Source organism: Papio anubis, chromosome X (genome assembly GCF_008728515.1).
Source record: "Papio anubis isolate 15944 chromosome X, Panubis1.0, whole genome shotgun sequence".
Taxonomy (NCBI): Eukaryota; Metazoa; Chordata; class Mammalia; order Primates; family Cercopithecidae; genus Papio; species Papio anubis.
The window spans coordinates 138386215-138406835 of NC_044996.1; the positions used below are offsets into that span (position 1 = coordinate 138386215).

The 20621-nt window shown below is 36.8% G+C and overlaps 1 long non-coding RNA gene across 3 annotated transcripts in view; it reads right to left on the reverse strand.

Annotated features, from left to right (window-relative positions):
• The window catches only part of LOC103880637, a 909354-nt gene that overhangs the window by 773630 nt on the left and 115103 nt on the right, over nucleotides 1-20621 (reverse strand). The window lies entirely within an intron of this gene.

A 20621-nucleotide genomic window follows, 5' to 3' on the forward strand; every position in this document is an offset into this window, starting at 1 on the left:
AGTGTTGGGAAGGATGTGGAAATATTGGAACCCTTCTGCACAGTTGGTGGGAATGTAAAACCCTTCTGCACTGTTGGTGGGAATGGTGTAGTTGCTATTGTTTAATGGAAGTTCCCCCAAAAGTTAAAAGTTGAATTATCATATGATCCAGCAATTCCATATCTGGGTATGTGTTCAACAGAACTGAAATCAGAGTCCTGAAGAAGTATCAGTGTTCCCATGTTCATAGCAGCATTGTTCACAGTAGTCAAGAAGTGGAAACAACTCAAGTATTCATTGACAGATGAATGGATAAAGAAAATATGATGTATACACACAAATAAATATTATTCACACTTAAAAAGGAAGGAAATTCTGATACATGCTACTACATGGATGAACCTTGAGGACATTATGCTAAATGAAATGAACCAGTCACAAAAAGACAACTACGTCATGATTCAATTTACATGAGATATCTAGAGTCATCAAATTCATAAAAACAGAAAACAGAATGGTAGCGGCCAGGGGTTGTGAAAAGAGATTGGATAATTATTGATTCGGGTAAAGAATTTCAGTTTTGTAACGAAAAAGTTGTAGAGATTGGTTGCACAACGATATGCCTACACTTAACACTACTGAACTGTTAAGATGGAAAATTTTATATGTATTTTACCACAAATAAAACTGTTTAAATTTAAAAATAGTTTCAACCTAGCACAGTGGCTTATGCCTGCTATCCCAGTACTTTGTGAGGCTGAGGCAGGAGGATTGCTTGAGGCCAAGAGTTCGAGACTAACCTGGACAAGATGGCAAGATCCCTGACTCTATAAAAATTTTAAAAATTAGCAAAGTATGGTGGCACATGCCTGTGATCCCAGCTACTCAGGAGGCTATGGTGGGAGGATCCCTTGAGCTTGGGAAGTCGAGAGCTGTGATCGTGTCACTATACTCCAGCCTGGGTAACAGAGCAAGACCCTGTCTCAAAAAAAGAAAAAACAAAATCGAACATCAAGAGATTTGCCCTTTTTTTTCCCTTTCAATCAAAAACTTCCAAGCCACATGTAGAATGTCATGTGTATCTTCCTAAAACTAAATTGGGCCACTTTAATCAAACCTAATGATTGAACAGTTCAAAAAACTGCCGTATTTTTTGAAAGATTTTCAAGCCAGTCAGAAATGTTGGGAGTTGATACTACATTCTTAAAGCTACCTTTATCATTCCTTCTTTTGAACACCATGCATAGACTTCGTGTAATGTTTAGCTTCAGAATACCAAAGTGCCATTTATAAACTGTGGTTGTTAGCCCACAAGCCTTCAGTTAAAATGAGCATTAAAGTTTTATGTTTTCTAAGCTCTTTTAATTGATGATACAAATGAATGGGGGAGGGGTGGTGGTCAAGTGTGTGTTATCTGTCTGAGGCTTAAATAAATGTTTCAGTTTCAGAAAGCTAACATCTTTAAAGATGCCTTGTAAAATAACGTTATTTGGTATCATCAACAAATACTGGTCAATCAATCTTAGGTATCTTGGTAGCTACCAATAAACAAACAAAAAAATACATCCTATTTTTTGTCTTCATACACATATACAAAATTAACCCTGGGAAATAAAATAGCAAGAAATTCCACATGCTTATGTCAGAATGTGTAAGTGTCATAGCACAAAATATAAATGCTATCATATCTAACCCAGTACCTCTTTTCTAAGAGGTGGATTCAGGAAGAGCTTACTGGAGTGTCCAGGACCCCAAACATGTGGTGGAGCAAGAATGTTGGGGCTAAAAAACAAGCTGGCCTGGCGAAGGTCACTAAGTGTGCAGGTGAGACACATAGACACTGGAACCAACTGATATTGCTAGGTTAAGTGCCATTGCTGGAGTGAAGGAGACAGCAACAGCAAGCTTACAGGACGTGGTAAGTTCTTTCTCACCTCTTCCTGTCTCCCAATATCTTCTAGGTCCCCCTATTGTTAGCACTAAATAGAGAGTCAACTGACAAAGGAGAAAGACATTTGCCCCATTATCACCATGGAGAATATAGATGGTAGATTTGGAACTGAGAGATAAATGCTTAATAACTAGCACAGGAACCCTCTTAAATTTCTTTACGATCAATTCTCAATGGGTATTATACGCTCTGCACTCCACAAAACGATTCCTTGCTGACTGGCATACAGAAGTGCCTAGCTTTGGTTCATCCTGAAAGTCCAAAGAATAAACCTCCACACTGAGAAACAGCAAAGTAGGAATCTGTGAAACTCTTGCCTGAGTTTCCTGCCTGTCATCTTATCCTATGGAATTCAGATGTGCCAGACCCCACAATTACATGAATCAAGTCATTATAGTAAATTTTTCTCTTTCTCACTCTCTTTCAATAGATTAGATAGATATAAATAGATAGATTAGATAGATAGATAGATAGATAGATAGATAGATAGATAGATAGATAGATAGAGTGAGCTATCGTTTGAATGCTTGTGTTCCTTCAAAACTTATGTTGAAACAACACTATTCCAATGCAATAGTATTAAGAGGTGGGGCATTTAGAAGGTGATTAGGTCATGAGCACTTATGAGGGATTAAAGGCTTTATAAAAGAGACTTCACACAGCATTTGACACTATTGTCCTTGTATCCCTTCCACCATGTGAAGACACAGTGTTTGTCCCTTCCAGAGAGTGCAGCAACAGGATACCGCTTTGGAAGCAAATAGCAGCCTTCACACAACACCAAACCTTCTAGAACCTTGATCTTGGACTTCCAAGCCTCCAGAACTGTGAGAAAAAAATCTATTGTTTATAATTATATATGGTATTCTGTAATAGCAGTACAAATGGACTAAGATATATAGATGATATATGATAGATAGATAGATAGATAGATAGATAGATAGATAGATAGATAGATAGAAAGAAAGATAGAGTTCTTTGGCATATCCTATTGTTTGAAGAACCCCAATTAACACAGTTCTTTACCTATGCAGGAAATCAAGGGTCAGGAAGTAGAAACCTCAGCTGCAGAGACAATAGTGGCAACATCTTATGTCATACTCTCCCTGGGAGAGATAATGCTGCTTTTTCTCCCTGATAATTATTTTTGCTTGGTAAGGATTGAGCGGAAAAATTATTTCTCAATGTTGCTTGAATCCAGTGATCCCACAGAACTGGAATCATGTCAGTCTCCTTCTTTCCATCATTGCCATTGCCCTTTAAATATTGAGGGAGTGTTCTATCTGGTTATCGATGATGTGTCTTGCTGCATAATTCATTCTGGAGACTGGTGACACTGTGGCCACTTCTCTTCTTGAGATGCCTAAGCCTGGAGAAGTGTAAACATACATGTGAGGACTTCCCATCAGACTTTGCAAATCCTTTCCCAAGCGAGACTCATAAATAAACATAAGCAGTAGCCAAAATGTGGTTAGCCAGCAGGGAAGTGCTCACGAATAATAGCTTTATTGTGGAGTGCAGCAGACCATAAACACAGAATGCCTGTGGGCAGCCTAATGAAACATGAAGTAATTGTAAGATGGAGTAAATGCATTTCCTTCATCTACCCTTACTTGTAGGATAGATTAAATAGCTTTTCTTAAAACAAAAACGATATATTTTCTTATTTAGGAAACTCAGTTTCAGTTCCCTAGGTGAATAGTAATTAAAACCAATGTCCATAAAGGAGATACCACAGTAGATTTGGACATTTAAAAACAGAATAACTAGTTTGGAGCATAATCTTTGGGGTTTTGTCTCTTCAAATATGCTTTCTGTTGACAAAGGTGAATAGCTTCCAGTTTATTCACTGAAACCACTTCTTTACATCTCATTTGCCCTTATTCTCTCTTATTTTTGTGGGAATTATCACACCCAGACCTTCAAAATTTCTCACTTGACTTCTCAGTCATTGCTGTGGAGTTTTGCAGGTATTTCTTGGTACCTATATTATTAGCTAGGACACTAGAAAGTGTCAAGGGATCCAGACATCTCTCTACAGACCTTGTAGATAAACATCATTCAGATCACCTAGATCTTTCCCTCCCAAAGGATCATGGTATACAGGAGGTAAAATATGTTGTGCAAACATCCTGCTAAGAAGAATAATGATAGATTTTGGGAGAAATATTTCCTGGCTTTTTAAATGCATTTTGCATAGTGGGATTCAAAATATTGTACTACAAAATTCTGTGAGCAAAGCAAAGTCCTCTGGAATGTCATGGAATTTATATATTCTATATATTTGCAGAATAGAATATATATATATTCTATTCTGCAAATATATAGGTAATGTCAGCTTTTATGGAAATAGTATAACTAGGCTTGCAGACAGTCATTTCTATTTCCATCTTTATGTTAAGAGAAAATTATTATTTAAAGGTAGATTCCAATCACAGGGTATCTTGTAAGCATACCTATTGGCATGTTCTATCAGAAATGACCCTAATAAACATATTATTTTATTCTACAAAGTCTTTTCATGTATGAAGAGGCAGAAGACAAGGCATAAAGTACTGTAATTTTAAAGCATCTTTATAATTACCTGAGTTCTTCTTCCCTCCCCATCTCTTCCCTGCCATCCTTTCCTATTTCTTTTTGCTTAGTTTCAGAGGTTTTTGCTTAAAACAATATAATGCAAAAGATATAACTCTCACCCCGTTGACCTCTTTCTACCTTCTATTTACTACCTCTATTTCTTTTCTAGAGATAACCACTTTTGTGAGGTTAGTGTACAATTTCCCCTCCTCTTTTTATAGTTTCAGTTACAGGACAGTGTATTATTCTTTTAATTTAAATTTTCTTTAGTACTAATCAGGCTCATTCATTCCCACAAACCTGTCTGTATCCTCTGGCCACTTTTAGATTGAGTTGTTTGTCTTTTATATTGACTTTTAGAAATTCTTTACATATTTTAGGTACAAACATTTAGTCACTTGTGTATGTTACAAATATAAACATTCCCAGTTCATTGTTTCTTTTTTTTTTTTTTTTTTTTTTTTGAGGCAGAGTCTCTCTCTGTCGCCCAGGCTGGAGTGCAGTGGCCGGATCTCAGCTCACTGCAAGCTCCGCCTCCCAGGTTTCTTACTTGCTGGTTTCCTTTTAATGAAGATGGTTTTAATTTGTATGTAGTCACATTTACTTTATTTAGGGAGGAAATCTCTGCATTCCTATTCCAGACACTAACTTAGTATTCCATGTGGTGAAGAGGAAAAAAGATGGAGGCTCAATAATTTGATATGCATCTTTTAATCATTCTTCTTCTGTTTCCTCCCTGTGTGTCTCTTATAACTATCATGTACCTTGTTTCATTGATTTACAAGTTTCTCAGGGTTAAATAATTTTCCTCCCCCTTGCCCTAATCACTCTCTACAAGTGTCTAAGATAAAGGATTCACCCACTTTCCATGCTCAATACCAATACTCTTCCATATGTGTTTCTGTGTTCAGAATTTCTGTGATTTATTCAAATACACCCTCCACTCTTCTCTTTATCATTTTATTATCTTACTATCATTGGGTGTAGGAATAAATAAATAAATGTGTGTGATCTATTTGCGCTTTTTAATGTAAAGACCACACAACTGTTGCCAATGCAAGGGATTTGTCTAATGCCCTCTCGAGATGGTAGGGAGATGTCCATGGTTCTGATTTTAAGAAAAATTCTTAGATGCTGTGATTGACTAATAATATAGTTTGGCTTTGTATCCCCACCCAAATCTCACCTTGAATTGCAATCTCCATGATCCAAATGTGTCAAGGGCAGGGCCAAGTGGAAGTAAGTGAATCTTGGGGGCGGTCTCCCCCATGCTGTTCTCGTGATAATGAGTGAGTCTCATGAGATCTGATGGTTTTATAAGCGTCTGGAGTTTCCCCTGCTTGGATTCACTCTGTTCTGCTGCCCTGTGAAGAAGGTGCCTTCTGCCACGACTGTAAGTTTCCTGAGGCCTCCCAAGCAATACAGAACTGAGTCAATTAAACCTCTTTCCTTTATAAATTACCCAGTCTCAGACAGTTCTTTATAAAAGAGAGTGGACTAATACAACAAGTAAAAATGTCCATAAAAATATAAAATGATAAACTACTGCTTAGTGATATGGAAAGTAAACATATTACAATATGTTTTGTATTTATGCATGCATCTTTAAATGTGGCTATATTTTAAACAACCACATCTGTTTATGACCGTACAACACTGCATTTAATATATTATTATGTGCATAACCATTCCCCTATTGTTGGACCAATTTAAAATTAGCCTATTCTTTATTTTGGAGATTCTAGAAGTGTGTGCTTGAGCAACTTACATTATAATTATCTTACATTATTTTGAAAAATCAGATTCCTTGACACCACCCAAGGCTTGCCATAAAAGAAGCACTGATAAAATCAACACTTGAACTTAGTTGATTTGCATATGTCTCAAATTTTTTATATTATGTCTTAATTCTGTGCTTGCTATTTTAATTATGTTAGTCCAGCACCACAATAGGGACGTTTGTAGAAAGAAATTGATGATAAAACACTGAGAATAGAAGCAGAGAGGCAGTTGAAGTGGGTAAATTTAAGTATATTCCTCTCCTTGACTACTCTACTGACTTCCAGTTCCAAATTTTTCATTTAATGAGAATACTAATACATGTTCCACTATCACTGCAAACCCAAAATGTTTGAAACAGATAATGAATTTTCAGTTATGACAGTTATATAAACAGTAAATTAAGCCCTCTGGGGACACAAAGTGTGGTTTGTGGATGCTGGGAGGGGAAGACAGGAGTGGCTTCTCTTAGAAGGTGAAATTTGAACAAGCAACAATAATTATGAAGCACCAAAATGTGTTCCACAAAAGGAGATAATATTAGAAAGAGCCTGACAATGGGGGAATGAGAGATAGGAGAGGATAAGCCAAGAACGATACAAAGGCTGGCCATATGAAATAAGAAAATCTGTGTTTGAAATTAAAGTGTTTCCATCGCTATGAGTCTCTTTAATAGGAGAATGATAGATTGACATTCTAAGAAATAACGTGGAGAGACTGTAGATTTCTGAACTGGTAAATAATATCTGTTGTGTGATCCAGATTATTCTCACTGAATGAAGCCCTGTTTTAACCATGGCAAAATCCAGGTGTAAAATGACGAAAAGTTGGATGGTGGTTTTGTGTTGCTAGATGAAGAAATAAAGAATAGGCAAAGAGACATGTGGAGCTCTTGCTGGGACTGGCAACCCAATCTGGAAAACTGCTACAATGTGTCTGCTAAATGAGCAGCTTCCTCAGCTAAACTGTATTACTAAAGTGACACAAGTATAAAATAATTACCTAACATGTCCAAATGCCTTCTCATTCAAGCCTGATACAGACAGCTGTTACTATGTCACTCACAGCTTGCTCTTGCGGATAGCTTAACCACCTTGAAAACCCATGCCCCTTCCATTCTTAGGCATCCATTAGTAGTCAATTTAAACCATCATTCTATGTCTGCATCCTCTGGGGCCATTTCATTAACTATGAGCAATGTTGCTAGTCAGAGAGAGGTGTAAATTAAAGCAGCCAAAATTGAATCTAGTAAATTTGATTACTTGATAATCATGCTCATGCAGATATTGAGATAGAGTTTGAGACTATTGAATGGAATTAGGTTTGAGATTTTCTGGAGATTTAACTTACCCTTATTCCTTTTGTTTATAATCAGCATAAATTACAGAGTTGAGCTTGCACTGAGAACAAATTGTACTTCTCGCCATACATAACACATTCATTTTTGCCAGAAAAATGGTGATGTTTCTGAGAATATAAAACCCAATGAGAATTTGTCTTGTACTATTTGTACCTTTCTAATTGTTCACATTTTTCTTATTTTTTTAAAATAGAGACAGGGTCTTGCTATGTTTCCCAGGCTGGTCTCAGACTCCTGGGCTCAAGCAATCCTTCTGCCTCAGTCTCCCAAAATGCTAGAATTGCAGGCATGAGCCTGCTCCTGGCCATGAAATCTCTTTTTCTTTACTTTCAATACTTTAGCTTGCATATTGGTCAGGAGAGATAAAAAAAAAAGAATGATAAAACAGTTAATTAGAAGAATGAGAGAGAAGTTCTACTTCAACCTCGTGGCACTCCCAGTAGTGAATATTACTTGAAGAAGCCTAAGGTGGTGAAGCAAGAAGAATTTTTGAAGAACCAGATTTCTTCTCAGTCTGTGACCTATTCATCTTGCCTTTATGGGGAGAAGAAGCATGTTTTGCTAGCATTTTAAAATCATCGACTGCAAGCCAGTTAGAGCATGAATCATAATCTCTATCACTCTAACAGCAGAAAATATATTTTGAATTGTCATATGTTCTTATTGACCATTTATTGAATACTACATGCATTAATCTGTGAAAGCACACAGAAATGAGAAAGACAAAGATGTTTCAGCAAATAGCTTGGAACTGGTTTTGGCCTTCTGAGATTAAAATCAGCTACAGGTTCTGTTCCTGTCTTATGAGAGTGGTAGATAAAAGAACAAATCCCTACTGTAAAAAGTGCCTTGTGTTATTTTTACGTAAAAATGTTGGACATATAAGGCTAACAACAATTTTGTAACACCTACCTGTCTTAAGCCAGGTCCCCAAAAGCAAACTTTAATAAGAAGACACACATGAAAATAATTGATTAATAAAGTAGCCAGGTGTATTAGTCTGTTTTTATGATGCTGTTAAAGACACACCTGAGACTGGGCAATTTATAAAGAAAAAGAGGTTTAACGGATTCATAGTTCCATGTCGTTGGGGAGGCCTCACAATCATGGTGGAAGGCGAAAGGCATGTCTTACATGACAGCAACAAATCTCTCCTCCGATACCCTAACTGCAGTCCTTAGCAGACAGTCCTTCTAAAGAAGGATGCAAGTGAGAGTGTTGGGAAAGAAACACATAAAGTTGGGGGGTAAGCACTCAGAACCAATTGTCTGAGTAGCTGGCAAGGCAGAACTGTCATTTCCTCAGCTGATGAAAACCAGTAACAGGTTTCAGGTAGGGAGATGAAGAGTTTGATATGGAGCTTGGTAAGTGAGAGCTGCCTACTAGACACTCAAGTGAAAATGCTGAAAAAGAAGTTAGATTTATGAGTCTGGGCTTCAGGGCTCATAATGTAACTTCAGGGCGGGAAATTTAATTTGGCTGTTAACATCATCCAGTTAACATTTTAATTTGAGATTATGTAAGATCATCAAGGCAGTGAAAAGAGAAGAAGAATAAACTGCCCAAGAAATAAATACTGAGGCATACTCCAAGATTTAGAATTGGGAGAGAGGAGGACAAAATGAAGGAGACTGATAAAAATTGACCACAAAAGTAGGGAGAAAATCAACAGAGTGTGTTCTCTTAGAATATAAATTAAAAATAACTATATTATGTAAGTTGAAGGACATCAATTTTCTCAAATATTGTTAAACTGAAGATTAAGATAAACTGAAGATTAAGAATTGGCCATTAGATTTAACAATATGAAGATTATTGGCGACTTTGACAAGGGATGTTTTGTGGGATTGTTAGTGGCAAAGGTTTTAGTAGAGCACACTCAAGAGAAAATAGGCATTTAAAAGATAAATTTTACAAATGTTAATGCTTTATATTTTCATCATGTGGTTACCATGTTTCTAGTAATGATAAAAAGTATTAATTGGTATATTAAGCTTACTGGAAGACTTTTTTTTGAGACAAAATCTCTCTCTATAACTCACTGCAGCCTCGATCTCCCAGGGTCAAGTGATCCTCCCACCTCAGCCTCCTGAGTACCTGAGACAAAAGGCACTTGTCACCATTCCTGGCTAATTTTTGTTTTTATTTTTTCAGAGACAAGATTTCACTGTGTTGCCCAGGCTGGTCTCAAACACGTGGGCTCGAATGATCCTCCCGCCTCAGCCTCCCAAAGTGCTGGGATTACAGGTGTGAGCCACTGTGCCTGGCTGTAAGATATTTTTCAACTTAAAAATATATATAATGCCAAAGGCATTTTTTCTCAGGATATATTCCCCTAAATTTTCAGGAAGCAGAGAAAACATACTCAAAGACAAGATATTTATATATCAGTATTCAGGAGCCAGTTCTCTGACACTATGGCCAAGAAGAAGAAAAAAAATGGATGGAGCTCCTTATTAGGATTCAGTTGGAGGGTGTTGGAAGACTAGCAGAAGACTTTAGTTCTAAAAAAGTTTAAAGAACCAAAGCAGGAAAAGGAGACAAGAAGGCCATGAGGATACCAAGCTAATGGCTGAGAGCTCAGATCAATAAGGATGTTAAAATGAGGTCCAAGAGATGAACTGAAGGCTTACCATAAACCAAGCAAAGACAGCAAGGAGCTGATCGGTGAAGAGAGAGTTCAGTGTGAATCTTGCAAACACTAAATTTTTGTCTCCACGTTTCCTCTCATTCAGGATTTGCCACTACTGCCCTACTGGAAGTTACTTTTTTTTTAAGGATCCATTTCACTGGAGAAGTAAGTGAATTGAGAAATTGAAAATATAAAATGAAAGTATCCCTCAGTCATGAAATGCATTATAACATTTCAATTGGCTTGGACCACAAGCAGATAGCATTTCGTTTCAGAGAGTTGTTCAGAGGGCAAAGGGAGTTTGTGTAAAGATTCCTAGGACTGCTCTCTGCTGTCCCTGGTCCTGAAAGTTGAATATCAGCGTGACAGACAATGTTATGGCAGTCAGGACTGCGTCTGTTCTTGTCAGCTCTGATTCATAAGGTACAAGGCAGGCCTGAATTGTCCTTGTCAGTTACCAACTAAGCATACAAGAAGATGGGGCAGATCAAATGTAGTTTTGGTGAATGGAATAGTTTAATTCATATATTACTTGCAAAGGATGCTCTTGGCTTTAACAGTTAATGCTACTCTTATATGTAAATGAGTTTAAGCATTATAGACCCAACTTTGATGGGTTACTAAGGGCTCTTTTCTTCTGACACTAAAATCATTTAAGGGACCTGCAGTTTTGTGTCCATTTGTAAAAGACTAAGATATATAACTGGTTTTTAAAAAGGGATCAATAATTGTAAACCATGGTGTCAAGAATTAGAAAAAGATTAATTGCATGTGGTCCTTGTTTAGGGTGAATTAACAACCCCAACTAGTAAGGTTCTAGCAATTACTAAAATACCCAGCCATAAGATTTACATTAGTGTTCAAAGGTCAATCTATTACAATGAAGGAGTGTATTCATTAGGAAAAGGAAACTTCAGGGAAATCCTATAACGGTCCCTCATTCTGCACACTTCTATCAGTCTTTCCACTGGCAAAAGCCTATAAAAAGAAGAACATGATGTTCCAGTGGTAATGGATATGAACTGCTCCTCACAAACACTGAGTAGTAATTGGATTATTTCTTAGCTCTTGAACTGGCTTTCAGGAAACACAATAAAGGCTTGAGGAAGCAAATATGTTGCTCCACTTTCAATAATACAGAAATAATGACTTATTTCTGTCAATGAGAACTGAAGAGGGCAGTGAGATATCTCAGAGCTTTCAAAAAATAAAATCTACTTGCTTTCATTCAAACCTTTTATCTTTTGATGCAGATGAGATGTGCAAAGTTGTGATGGCAAGATTTCCAATTTGTAGAGAAGCAAGCCAATATAGTTGTATGAAAACATTCAATTTAAAAATGATGGATTCTAAAATACATACGGTAAAGTACATATTACTTATACTATAGCTTATAATAAAACTGAGTATAGCTTGATTTTTTTTCTTTTCTCTTTTTTTTCTTTTTCTTTTTCTTTTTTATTTTTTGAGACAGGGTCTCACTGTCACCCAGGCTGGAGTGCAGTCATGCAATCATAGCTCACTGCAGTCTCAACCTCCCAGGTTCAAACGATCTTCCCACCTCAGACCCCTGAGTAGCTGGGACTACAGGCAAGCACCACCACACCCAGATAACTTTTTATTTTTATTTTTGTAGAGACGGGGTTTTGCCATGTTGCCCAGGCTGATCTCTAACTTCTGGACTCAAGCAATTCACCCACCTCAGCCTCCCAGAGTGCTGAGACTACAGGCATAAGCCACCACACCCAGCCTTGATATTTTTTTTGTACATATATACCCCTGTAACCAAATACATAAAACTTTTTCACAACCCAAAAACCCCTTATTTTTCTTTCCAATCAACATTCTCTGAAGTTAAGCACTGTTTTGACCACTAGTGTATGCTCTTGAAATTTACACCAATGAAATCATATAACATGTACTCTTTTGTGTCTAGCCTCTTTTATTTAATATTATATCTGTGCCATCCATCCATAATCTTACATGGAATCATTCATTTTTGTTATTATATAATATTCCATTTTAAGAATACAGAACAACTCCTTTATTTTAATAATAGACATTTGGCTTCTTTTCAGTTTGGGGCTATGATGAACAAAGTTCCTATACACATTCTTGTTCACGTCTTTTGTAGAGAATACACACTTATTTCTTGTGACCTAGGAGTAGAATTTTTGTATTATACAGTAGGTGTGTTTTCAGTTCAAATTAACACTGCCCAACAATTTTTGTAGCAATTTATATTCCTACCAGCTGTGCATGAAAATTGCTTCCATTATGACTAACTTTTGACATTTTCTTTCTTTTTAACTTTAGCCATTTTGATAGGTTAAAATGCCATACTTTTGATGCATATTTGGCTTGATTATATATGTTACAATATCGAGTTATTTTCATATTTTTCAAATTTAAGAAATCATGTGAAACATGTATTAAGATATGTATTAAATACTTTGTGCTTGATATTAAAGATGTTATCTCATATTAACCAACATTTATTTAATTACAGAAAATAGAGTTTGCAAGATTTATATTGCTTTCATTGCATTTAGTATGACTAAGACCTGGTTACATTTTCTCTCTAATGTCACAGACCATTACAGAGATTAGTATTTCTAAGCCCTTCTCATTTTTAACTCACTTTATTCCACCGCACCTGGCCATTTTCTCTTCTTTCTATTGATATTTTAATTTTTCTTTAATAAGCAGATGCTACACTTAACATTTTAGAAAGACTATGTGAAACATTTTTAAATAAATTATGTACAATTTATGAATAACTAGTGATTTAAGTTTCCTAAATGTCCCTCTTGAGGTCTTGGCATAAGTGTGCTTCATTTGGTAACAATGATTGCTGGTTTAGCCTGGTGAAAATGTGATATCTGTGTGGCATACTCACAAGGTATTTTATGCACAAAACAAACCTTGGGTCTCACAAATAAGTGCCAAACAGAACCCTAAACCTTTATGTGCCTTTAGCATGGCTACAGACCCTGAATAAAACAAGAAAACAATGAACTGGTATAAATTTGACTCATAGATCTAAATGTTAGTATATCAAAAATGACTATAGCCTTTTTCAGACCCAGCTGAGTAGCATTTTAAAAATAAAAGAATATCAACTCAAAGTTTCTACTGAAATCCTTAAAACGTATATTTACTGAGTGTTTTATAAAAATAAGAGAAAACAGTTCAGTATTCGAATGCAATACGTATTCACTTTTAAATTCATTCAACCAATATTTATTGAACACCTGCTAGTCTATGCCAGGATTACAAAGTGTGAGACTTTATTTCATGTTTACCTAGTTGAGGAGACAGATATTAAAGTAACCAAATACATATTTAACAGTTTCAGGTAATTATTCCTTCAGGTCATTTGGCAATAAAACTGGACATCTATGATTGCTAAATTTTAACCTGAGTCACTCACTGATATGGTTTGGCCGTGTCCCCACCCAAATCTCATCTTGAATTACAGCTCCCATAATTCCCACATGTTGTGGAAGAAATCTAGTGGGAGATAATTGAATCATGGGGGCGGTTTCCCCCATACTGTTCTTATGGTAGTGAATAAGTCTCACGAAATCTGATGGTTTTATAAGGGGTTTCCCTTTTCACTTGGCTTTCATTCTCTCTTGTCTGCCACCATGTAAGACGTGCCTTTCATTTTCCACCACAATTGTGAGGCCTCCCCAGCCACGTGGAACTGTGAGTCCATTAAACTTCTTTTACTTTATAAATTACCCAGTCTCAGGTATGTCTTTATCAGCAGCATGAGAACAGACTAATACACTCACTGATTTTAAGATTTTAAACTAAACATGGAATTTGATCTTTAGAAAAGTTTATCCCAAGTCAGGGATTTCAAACTTCAACATTTGGCATAATGTGCACTTTTTGTTTTGTTTGTTTGTTTTGTCTCCTTCCAACCAATATGAGTCACATTTTAGATGAAAAATGGACTCTAACAGGCAGCTTAAACATCACAGGTTGCTGATTGGTTCTCAGCAATGCAATTCTTACAAGTGCCACTTTCTCGAGGAGGCAATTTGAAAAATGATTTTCCAACACCATCTGCCCGAAGCACCTGAAGACATTCATGCTGAGCTATTTCATAAGGAAAATGCAGGATGAAAAAGACAGTGAGCTGAGGCACGTTCCTGGAATGTTCTGCAAGCGCCAGTGCACCAAGCTGATAGATGACTGTCATCTGCCGCTGGGGCTCATTTGTGCAAAAGGTTTTCTTCCTAGTTGATTTAATTTTTGTTAATTCAGCAACTTCCTGGAATAAATTTGTGGTGTGTGCATTTTCCTTACAACAGCAGCAATCCCTCCAGAGGATTTCCTCGGAATACAAGACTAACGAAAGTAATCCAGATTGCCTTTCATGCAGCAAACCATTTACAAGAAAACCACACGTGTGCACAGAGCATAAAAGCCCTCCTATTGAAACTGCCATTGTTCAGAAGAAGAGTAACTTTAAATCCCTAACTGAAGGTGAACTGGGTCAGGAATTGTGCAAGTTAGCACTGCCAAGGACTCAAGACTTCTAGGGAGGCTTCGAATACATTTTCTGAGATTCCCATGAGTAGACATTTTGCTTAATGTAGCCTGAATTTACTATATCTCTGAGCTATTCTCCCTAGAATAGTAAATGTGAGAAATAATGAAATAAGAAATGAAGGTTCCACATCAGTAATATTATATTTTGTTATAATTTTAATTGCCATTTAACACTTAGCTCAGCATGTTGATTGAAGGAGAGAAAATGCTTCAATTTTGTCATCACTGACAACATTTTACTGACAACATTTAACAGGCATAAAATCTATATGTCAAATAAGAGATGAAATAACTATAGGCAATTCTTCTCCATAAGTGACCTCCCGGTTATTGACTGATCTTTATGAAATATATAAATTCCATGGAGTGTGTGATTCTACTTATGGAAGAATTGAGATAAGGAAAGCATCATTCATATAGGTGACTCCACTGATGTAACTGCATGAAACTAACACTTCTTATGCACCAATATTTTATTTATAAAATGTAGATAAAATCTACTTCTTAGAAAGTTAAAAATATCATTCCCAAGTTTCCTTTGGTGGTCCATTTTTATGAAGCAACATTCATCTGATTTCTCCGTCTGCAAAGGTATTTTAAGACCAACAAAATCAGGGGCCAGAAATCTATATTTCAAACCCGGGTTCCACTTGTTTTTGTAAATAAATTTTATTGGAACACAGCCACACCCATTGATTTATATTCTGTTTACAGTGTCTTTTGAGTGCCACACCAGCAGAGTTGAATAGTTGCACTAGAGATAGTACAGCTCCCCAAATATTTACTGGCTGGCCTTTTAAGAAAAAGTTTGCTCATACCTGAACTGGCCCAATCCCCTCATTTAGTGATGAGGAGGCTGAGGTTCACATATATTCAGAGAGCCACCCTAGAACCAAGCAAAAACCTCATTCAAAAAAAATCCAGGCTGGACATGGTGGCCCATGCCGGTAATCCCAGCACTTTGGGAGGCTGAGGAGGGTGGATTGCTTGAGCCCAGGAGTTCAAGACCAGCCTGGGAAACCCTGTCTCTACAAAAATTACAAAAAAAAAAAAATTAGGCATGGTAGTACTCGCCTGTAGTACCAGCTACTTGGGAGACTGAGGTAGGAGGATCACCTGAGCCCAGGAGGTTGAGGCTGCGGTGAGCCATGATCACACTACTGCACTCCAGCCTGGACAACAGAGTGAGACTCTGTCTCAAAAAAATAAACAATAAATTCCAAGGCTACCTTTTGAACTTCATATTTGGATAGAACTGCAATGTTATATAAAATAATTGGTTTTCATTGGTGCCTTTCAAAGACGGGTAAAATGAAATATTAATACACTTTTTTTTTAGTGTAACAGGTAAAAAGGACTCTTTGTATTATTGTTATAACAAATAAATTAGCTAAACATCAATGTGAATAAGATGTTAGCACATATGTCAATTTAATCAAACACTTTCTATAGTATTGCATCTGAGGGGGAAATGGTGTCTTTCCTTTTCTCGGTGCACATTACCACATAAGAAGTATGAATGAAACTGATACCGCAGAACAGTGGTTGGCAAATTACATCCCAAGGGCCAGATCTGCTTGCTGCCTGATTTTATGCAGCCTACAAGCTAAATATCATTCTTACATTTGTAAATAGTGTTCCAAAAGAAAAACCAAAAGAAGAATATTTCATGACATGTGAAGTATATAAGGAATTCAAATTTTAGTGTCCACACATACAGTTTTACTAACATGCAGCCATGTGCATTGTGTATCATGTATGGATTGCCCACTGTGACTTTTGTGCTAAAATGGTGCAGCTGAGTATTAGTGGCAGAGACTGGCCTGAAAAGCCTAAAATCTGATAATAGAGCTTTTTGCAGGAAAAAAGTTTGCTGACCCCTGATCTAGAAGCACTTATGTCTCTCCTGGTGCCTGACAAGTCTCGCCTTTCAAAGCTCTGAATGCATAAGGAAAAGTTAAAACAGAGGCTTGCTTTGTTCTTGCTATAAAAATATAACTTCAGTTCTCAGCAGCTTCTCAAAGGCCACGTGCTTCTGACCTTGTGTCCCTGTATATCTCTCTTGTGTAGTTCAGACCCTCTCCCTAAGCCCTCAAAAGAGTTGTTTTTCTTTGCACAGCTCAATGCAATTGCACAAGAACCTTTTCTGATAATAACCTGTCCCACGGATGTTGGGTTGGAGCTTAACGATGGTTGATTTAAATTGAAGTAAATGAGCACAAAATGAAGATAATCACTGAAATGACTCCCATTTGATTACATAAGCAGAAAGCCTGAATTCTGCCATTCCTTTTCAAACAAGTTATGGAAGCATAATTTATGCTAATCAAATGGTATAGTCCTGACCTATGACATGGGAGTATTTGGAAAAGACTTTAATCCATTTACACAATGTGTGCATAAGTAGAGAAGATACCTATATAGTCAGGGGTCTCCAGATAAACAGACTTGATATGAGATCCATATGTCTCCAATAAAGATATACATATTAAGATGTGTCTGCGTGTGTGCATGTGTGTAGTCAGCCTCTATAACTGCATAAGCCAATTCTTTAAAACAAGTCTCTCCCTGCATAGAGAGATACAGGATAGATAGCTCCAGGAAAGATACATATGATCATACACACACACACATACACACAGAGAGAGACAGAAAGAGACTTATTATAAGAAATTAGTTCATGCAATTATAGAAGCTGAAAAGTCCAAAACCTGTAGAAACTCCAAATGATCTCCCAAGTGAAGTCCTAAGGCTGGGAGGCGGCTGCAGAACCAGGAAGAGTCTATGCCCCAGTTTGAAAGCTGACAGGCAGGAGAATTCTCTGTTACTCGGGGGAGGTCAGTCTTTGTACTTCTCAGACATTTGACTGATTGGACAAGGTCCAGCCACACTGGCAAGGACAATCTGCTTTAGTCAGTCATCGATGTAAATGTTAATCTCATCCTAAAATCCCCTCCCACCAGAGGTTAAATGCTGAAGGGAATGAATACCTAATTTTCCATGATGTGATTGTTATGCGGTGCATGACTGTACCAAAGTATCTCACGCGCCCCATAGTTATATATGCCTACTATGTATCCACAAGAATTGTAAATAAAACATCTAAAACACCTTCCTAGACAGACTCAATAAGTTTGATCACGTATCTGGGCACCCTGTGGCCCAGTCAAGATGACACATGAAATTAACCAGCCCAAGAAACTTGAGTAACCAATGACTCACACTTTCAGAGTCCAAGGACACTACAGATATGCAATAGATGATCTCTAAGCTTAGAAATGCAACAATTCTGATGGGAAAATAGAATAGGCTTGAAGGGAGGCCTTAGCAGTTTCAGAGCTTAATACACATGAAGTCCCTTACACTGCCAAGCCTGCCAGACTGTGTTGGAAATCAACACCAAGACCCAGAAATCATTGTCTTTGTTATTACTCAACCCCGTGAAACAAATAAACCTATCCCACTTTCTGAGTGTATTTCATCTTTTGCCCAGGGTTAAAAAAATTAATTTACATTTTATTTAGGCAATAAATCTGCTAATAAAGATGTGAAACTTAAATACTGTAAGAAAGCTATGCAAAATGTCGAGACCTTAAGGATGCTTCCAATATTAGTTTTCTCACTTGTCCATTCTCATAAATGCTTTTCGTTAACACACTTTGTCAAGTGTTTCAGTATGGATTGTTTATTATTATTTATTTATGTTTACAATCCTAACCCTCCTAATTATTTCTACTTCCTGAAACATTCCGCCTGGACCTGATTCAGCACATCAAAGTAAAACTCTTATGTTTTTTAGAGTATGTACCTTTAACTTCCTTTTTTTTGATATGTCTGAACATCCAATTACACTTACTAGGTTAAAAGGAGCATAAACACTCACTCAGGAGGCTGAGGTGGGAGGATCACCTGAGCACAGCAGTTTCAGGCTGCAGTGAACCATGACTGCAGCACTGCATTCCAGCCTGGGCAACAGAGCAAGATCCTATTTAAAAAAATAAATAAATAAATAAATAAATAAATAAATAATTTTTTCCCCAGGGCAATGAGGAAGAGAAGTCTATTTAGAAAATAAAGGAAAAGAAAAAAAGAAAATATGAGGGAAGGAAAAAAGGAAAAAAGAAATGGATGGAAAATGAAGGGAAGGAAAAGCAAAAGTATTTTTGTGATCTTCCTCTCAAAAACCTATAAACCCAGTCTAATCCTGGAAGGAAAACATCTCATTCATATCAATTGAGGGGCATTTTACAAAATATCTGATCTTCTAACTGTCCCCATAACTGTCAAGATCACCAATAAAGCATTTGAAAAATTGTCACAACCAAAAGGAGCCCAAGAAAACATGACAAATAGTGCGATATGTTATCCCGGATGAGGTCCTGGAACAGAAAAGAGACATTAGATAAAAACGTAAGGGAAATCCGAATAAGAAGTGGACTTTAGTTAACACTAACATGTCAACCTTGGTTTATTAAAATTTTGATAAATTTACCAGATGTTCACAATAGGGGAAGCGCGGTTTGGGGTATATGGGAACTCTGTGTACTACTACTCGTTGTAATTTTTCTGTAATTCTAAAACTATCCCAAAATCTTAAGTTTATTCTTAAAAGAAAAACAGAAGAAGAAGAAAACTAGAATTAGTTGAGCTACTACTAAAAGTAAGGATTATTCCAGGGGGATAATGACATTAGCCTCATTTTGTGGAAGATAATGACTTACCTTGGGAATTATCTTGGGTAACTTTTGTACCATCCTGCTAAGGGATGACCATTCTTTCCACTGTTGTAGATGAAAACAAAACGAAACAAAAGAACAACTGAAGCTGAAGGAAGGAATCTTTGCCCAAGTCCAAAGAGGTAAAATACCCAGCTCTTCCTACTTCCACTCTCATCTTCTCTCGACCATAGCAAGTATAGAAATAATTATTGTAATCTATCTATTAGAGTAATTGCAATGTTAATAAAATTTCAGACCAAGGATATTAAAGCAGTTCAAATGCCATTCCTTTTTACCAAGAGACTACGATTTGCACAACCAAGGAAAACTTTAGAGAACCACTCAAAACCTCATATAATTACATGCTAAGATGTACCAAGTGATAAGACTGCCAATGATTGTTACTTTGGAATCACACACCCTAAAATAATCAGTGTGAGCCAGAAGGTAACTGAGCGGTAAGTGGGAAGATGTCTTAAAACCAGAATTGATTTTCCTCACTGAATTGTTAATGCCTACAGAGAGGTGGTTCTTAAAATTGTGGAGCTGTGTTACCCTCCCTCAAATGAAAAGGCTGCGAGTATGCCAGTATTTTCTCAGTGATTTGCTTTGAACTTATCTGTGCAGAATCATCTGCAATGCTCATTTACAGTGCTGGGAGTTAGATATGCCACAGTGAATTTCCTGATTTTCTAATTCACTGGTGATTATTAGCTAAGGAACTACTTGCAGACAATAATACAAATTTGAAGTATGACAGTCTGTGAATGGAAACATCAAAAAGAGACTGTTTCATTACGTGTCTTTTTTTTTCCATATAGGAAGGTAGTCCCTTAGAATAGTATTTTAAGTAACTGTGATTTTTTTAAAGCCATCACAAATAGTTTTGAAAAAAGACAGGTGGCTCTCAAAGACAAATAGCTAGAAGCCTCCACTAATGACTTTAGGATTTCACTTTTTGTACAGAAGAGAATGGAAAGTACAAGGCACTATTTAAAATTTAATTCTAATAACAACTACCAGAAGCCAATACTAATTCCACCCCATCTCCAGCCCTGT